A 6,190-nucleotide genomic window follows, 5' to 3' on the forward strand; every position below is an offset into this window, starting at 1 on the left:
CTTAGTGTCCATAGTGATTCAAAATATATATTAAGTCCGCACACTCAGTGCTATATAATCAACTCGCACACTTAGTGCTATATAATCAAACTCGCACACTTAGTGCTGTACAATTTAAACCCGCACACTTAGTGCCAATCTCATGATCATAAATGTTTATACCCGCACACTTAGTGCCGAAATCAACAACTCAATACATCTCACCTCTTTTCTTTTCATTCAACACTTTCATCACCACATGCATACATATATATAAATTTATCATTCCATTCGGCATAATTACATAGACATTATGTCTATTTAGATCAATACAAAATATATGCTTGGTGACTTACCTTATGTTGGGGAAAACGATTCCAACTCGGCTACTCGATGTTCTTTCCTTTGCCCTTGCTTGCCTCTCCACCTTTAACTTCTTGAGCTAAATCGATAAATTAACTAGTTTAACCGTCTTGCTAAATATTTATATCAAAATATTAATGATTTCATAGCATAGGAGACACATGGCCAATTCTTATCTTTCTACCCCATGCTTTTGAACTATTTGGTTAACAACCATATACTATCACCCTATTGTCGATAATCCAATCAAGGATAGTATCACAATTGTGTACACCCATATAGCCGAATGTGCAAGATTAAATTCAACATCACCTATATACTTAATTAGATGGCCGAATATACCAAATTAAACTCAACATTAAATGTCACAAGAACCCTAATCTAATTTGCAAATTGCTTGGCCAAAGACTCACAAGTGCCTTATCTATAACCTATTCGGCCTTACTACTTAAACTTAGCCTTTCATACATTTATATCTAATGTCATAGAGATGCCAAATCCTTAAGTATTCCAACATCTAACTTACTCAATTCAACACATCGAACAACATTTATACCGATTTTGCTAGCACACAAGCCTTTGGCCGAATGTCATTAACCTCTAGTCACCTAAATTTTTATTCTTTAAAACTCATCCAACACTACATTCGGCACCTCCAACCTATAATTTAGATATTCTCAAGTTCATCCACAAGTACATTTATATGACACATATATCATTAACATTTTTCAACATGAATCTATAACATGACCGAATACTCATGCACATACATACATAAAGAGAACTCAAATAACACCCAAAAATCTCCTTTCCAAAGTGCATATATACCCATACATACGACAACTTCCATTCTTATCTCCCAACAATGAATTCATGAATTTAGCTATGGGTTAACTAGACTATACACTTATCAACTTAATCTCAACATCAATTAGAATAAAATCACAATGCATACCTTTCCTTTGAACTAGCCATGGCCGAATGCCTTGGTTTCTTTTTTTCAATCTTTCCTTTCTCAATTTCGGCAATGAAGGAGATGAAAGATGAGCCTTCCTTCCTCTTTGTTTTCTTTACTTTATTTCACTAATATTATTTTTTTCTCACATAATGCCATTTCTTATTTTAATAACTAATTAAACATATATATTTGCCCATCAACACCCATCTTGGCCGGCCACTATAAAGAAAATTGGGCAATTTGACATGCAAGTCCACCCTTGTGTTGACATGCACTAATAAACCATTTAAAATTAGTCTATCATATTTCACCATGTCTCATATTAATCCCTGTTTAATAATTTCTCATGCAATTGGCAAAATTAGGGAATGAAACGTCGACATATGCATGTACACACATAATAAGCATAGAATATAACAATTAATTATTTTTACGACTCGGTTTTGTGGTCCCGAAACCACTTTTCGACTAGGGTCACATTAGGGCTGTCACAAGACTTACCCATGAACTATCTGAGATGGGATAAATTATACCCGTATTTAACCACTTGATGATTTCTTTCTTGATTACGTCTTTCATGATGGGGTTCAGTCTTCGTTGTCCATCAATCGTCCCTTTTTTGCCATCTTCTAAGATAATCTTGTGCATGCATACAGATGGACTAATTCTACGAATATCGGCTATGGTCTATCCGGTAGCCTTCTTGAATTGTTTCAACAATAGGATGAGTTTCTCTTCTTGTTCAGTAGTTAATTTTGCTAAAACAATCACAGGCTGAGTAGAAGAGTTACCTAAATAAACATATTTCAAATGTGAGGGATGTACCTTCAGTTCTAATTTAGGTGGCTCCTCGATTGACGCATTTGGTTGGGCATAATCTCTTTTCTCTAACTCCAAAGATTCAAAGCGGGATTGCGGATTAAATCCCCTTTGATTAGCTTCTAACAAAGCTAAGTATTCATCCTCCTCTTCATCATTTGGAGGATCTGATGTCAAAATTTCTTCCAATGGGTCCTCAACATAATTGAGTTCCTTCTCTATGATTAAATCCTCTAAACCGGACACTACAGAACAATCATCAATTGTGTTAGGAAATCGCATAGACTTAAAAACGTTAAATGTTACCTGATCTTCCTGAACACGCATAGTAAGCTCGCCCTTTTGCACATCAATAAGGGTCCTTCCGGTTGCTAAGAATGGTCTTCCTAGGATAATTGGCACCTTTTGTCTACTTTAAAGTGTAGAATCACAAGTCAGCAGGAAAGATAAATTTGTCTACACGTACCAATACGTCCTCAATTTTTCCTTTTGCATGTGCTAAGGATTGATCTGCTAATTGAAGTGTAACTGTAGTAGGTCTAACTTCTCCTATCCCCAACTTCCTAAATATTAACATAGGCATCAAGTTGATACTCGTACCCAAGTCACATAGTGCCTTACCACAATATGTTGCTCCATTATTGCAATGTATGGTAAAACATCCAGGATCCTTCAATTTTGGGGGTAGTTTGTCTTGAAGATATGCACTGCATTCCTTCGTTAGGGCTACTGTCTCAAATTCTCCAAGCTTTCATTTTTTAGACAGGATATCCTTCATGAATTTGACGTAGTTCGGCATTTGTTCAAATGCTTCAACCAACGGGATGTTGATATGAAGTTGCTTGAGTATGTCTAGAAACTTCTTGAATTGAATTTCCTACTTCTGCTTCTGAAGTCTTTGAGGGTAGGGTGGTGGAGGTTTCTTTACTAGAACTGGTTGATTCATTTTTTGTGGCAATTCTGCATCTAACGGAGTTATTCATTGATCAGAATTAGCTGGTTCAGAAGTTACCTTGTCAGATTTTGCAAATTCAATTTTCGGTGAAACTGGAATTTCAACACTCGTTTGAACTTCCTCTGAGTCTTGAGCATCAACTGGCTCCTTCTCAAATTCAACGGAATTAGGTTCTAAAGTCTTTCCTCTCCTCAATGTTAATGCTTTACAATGCTCCTTTCCTGGAATCCTCGAATTCTCTGTATCACTAGGTAAAGCACCTTGTGGTCAGTTTCTGAGTTCAGTTGCAAGCTAGCCCACTTGATTCTCCAAATTCCTTAGAGAGGCATCATTTTTTGCCATGTATGCCTTCAATAGATTCTCTAGGCTATTGAATTGTTCAACTTGGGTTGGTTTTTGAGGTTTTTGGGAAAAACTAGGTGGCTGGGTCGATTTAGGTTGGACATAATTGTTACTAGTTCCTGCCCCTTGGTTACTCTAGGAAAAATTCGGGTGGTTTCGCCATGATGGGTTATAGAAATTGGATTGCAGCCCTTACCTTTCTCGATTTTGGTTCTGGTTACCCATGTAATACACAAATTCTGGGTTCGATGGAAATTCTTCGAACAAATGTTCGTCCCCACAATAAACACACGCTACATTTTCAAATTGATTCAGTGGTTTTACTACAAAGCTATTACACCCATTAGTAGTAATATTTTTTAACATTGAGGATATTGATGATACTTGAGATGCGGGTGAAGTAAGAGCGTCTACTACAAGTATTCCAGCGACTCGTCTTCCTGACACTGCTCGATTGGTTGGCCATTGATCATTGTTGCTAGCAATCCTCTCAATAATTTTATAAGCCTTATTATAAGACTTAGAAAGGAGAGCACCATTAGCAGAAGCATCCACTACCATCCTCGTATGAGCATTGAGACCATTATAAAATGTCTCAAGTTGTATGCAAAGTGGGATTCCGTGATGAGGGCACTTCCGTAATAATTCTTTGTACCTTTCCCATGCTTCATACAATGACTCATCATCCATTTGTTGGAAAGCAGTGTTCTCGTTCCTCAACTTAGCATTCTTTCTAGGAGGGAAATACTTCATAAGGAATTTTTTTGCTAACTCTTGCCAAGTTGAAATTGATTTTGGTGGTAATGAGTTCAACCAAGCTCGAGCTCTATCCCTTAGTGAATATGGGAACAGCTCCCATCGTAATGCATCTTTGGGCACTCCAGCTAACTTGAAAGAATCACTCACCTCCATAAACAGTCTTAAGTGTAGGTGAGGATCTTCGGTAGGCATTCCACTGAATTGGCCCGCTGTCTGAAGCATGTAGAACATGACTGGCTTCAACTCGAACTGTTGTGCCTCAATTTTGGGTCTCCTAATACCCGGATTAAGATCATGAAATACTGGCACGGCATACTGTCTCAAAGCTCTATCTCTATAATCAACAATAAGGATAGGATTTTGAGCAAGGTTTGCTCTGTTTCCTTGATTAAGATTTTCGAAGTTCATCTTTTTAGTCCTTCTCTGACTTTCTTGTCTTCTTCGCTGTCAACAAGTTCGTTCAATCTCAGGGTCTACAGTGAGTAAATCAATTATTCGGTCAATACTCATAAACACCTGAAATAACCAAAGAAAAATTAACTAAGTTAAAATTTGAAAAAAAAACCAAAATGCAAAACTAACAACTTCACAAATAATGACTTTTTTTTATAACACAGTCCCCGGCAACGGCGCCAAAAACTTGGAACGATGAAAATGTGCAAGTGTACACAATCGCAACAAGTAATAAAGTGACAAGTAAATGTCAAGTTATCGTACCCACAAGGACTGTGAAAAGAATTACTTATGAATGCTATTTATAACACTTTGGTGGAGAAAAATATATTGTTTTAAGAGGGTGATTAAAAACTAAGATTTTAAACTAAGTGAACTAAATAAATAAATCTCAAGTGCACGATTTCAAACTAAGATGACATAATTGTGTTAGATTAATTACATTTCTTAACTTATAATTATTAAACTCATGTTCATATTGTTACGAAAAAGTTCACGGCAACTCGGTAATTCACTAAGTTATGAATATACTCACTTACCAAAATCCATTTATCTCTTGACTATATCCCTATATCAATTCAACCAATTAAAAAAATCTTAATAGGCAAATATGTTATTGCACATACATACTTATTAAATCAAAATAATCTCTTGTACATATCCCTATGTCAATGCAAACAATTAACTCGATTTAATAAGCACATAAAAGACTATGTGAGGTAACAAAGTATCCTTAACTTGAAACAGTTTAATCACAATAATCTTGCAAGTTATACAAGGTAAATGTATCGTCAGATACCGTTACTAATCTAACCCTCAGCTACCTTAGATGATTAAACATGCATTGATTAAGTACTCTGTCCATTAATTATAATTTCAATCTGTTTAAATAATTAATTCAGTAGTTACCTAATAATTGTAATGCAAGAATAACAGTCATGATTTTACTTAATCAAGTATCTTACCGAGGCCTATAACAACATAAACACAATTTCAATAATTTTAACAAATGGAATGCAATCAACCTAACACGAATTAAATTCAAGCTAAATTGATTAAATTAACCATTCCAACAACATAAATATTCATAGATATGTTCAGCATAACAACAAAAGAAATTAAAGAGATAGGGAACAAGAATCAAATCCGGTGATTTTTCGTGCCTTGACTAGTTGCTCCGTTCTTCCGTCTCCGTTGTCCTCATCGAACAAGGCTGCTATGAACAATTAATTGCTGCTCCAAATAGCTGATGAATGCCCCTTTCCCAAGAGGAGAAATCGGCAAGAGAGCAAGGGAATTTTGGAATGGAAAAAAAGAGAGAAAGTGGAGAGAAGAGAGGAAAGATGTGAATGCTTGAGGTGCGTTTTTCAAATGACCAGCCTAAAGGGGTTTTTATAGTTGAGGAGGGCTACTAAAAATAGTTAAAATTATCAGCCAAAGAGCCCTCCCTTGGCCAGCCACACATGTGGCAAGGTTGATAGTTTCTACTTTGCTAATTTAGGCTTGGGGCAAATCTATAAAGCAACCAATTGTGGAGGGGTTTGAATGCAACTTGAACAAGT

The 6,190-nt window shown here is 36.1% G+C and overlaps 1 non-coding gene across 1 annotated transcript; it reads left to right on the forward strand.

The window, feature by feature from the left end:
* The first annotated feature begins 4,032 nt into the window (after positions 1–4,032).
* Positions 4,033–4,139, forward strand: LOC121224770 (small nucleolar RNA R71). Its single transcript, XR_005922515.1, has one exon. It is a non-coding gene; the product is annotated as a small nucleolar RNA R71 (small nucleolar RNA).
* The last annotated feature ends 2,051 nt before the right edge of the window (positions 4,140–6,190 follow it).

This window comes from Gossypium hirsutum, chromosome D12 (genome assembly GCF_007990345.1).
Source record: "Gossypium hirsutum isolate 1008001.06 chromosome D12, Gossypium_hirsutum_v2.1, whole genome shotgun sequence".
In the NCBI taxonomy this organism is placed as follows: Eukaryota; Viridiplantae; Streptophyta; class Magnoliopsida; order Malvales; family Malvaceae; genus Gossypium; species Gossypium hirsutum.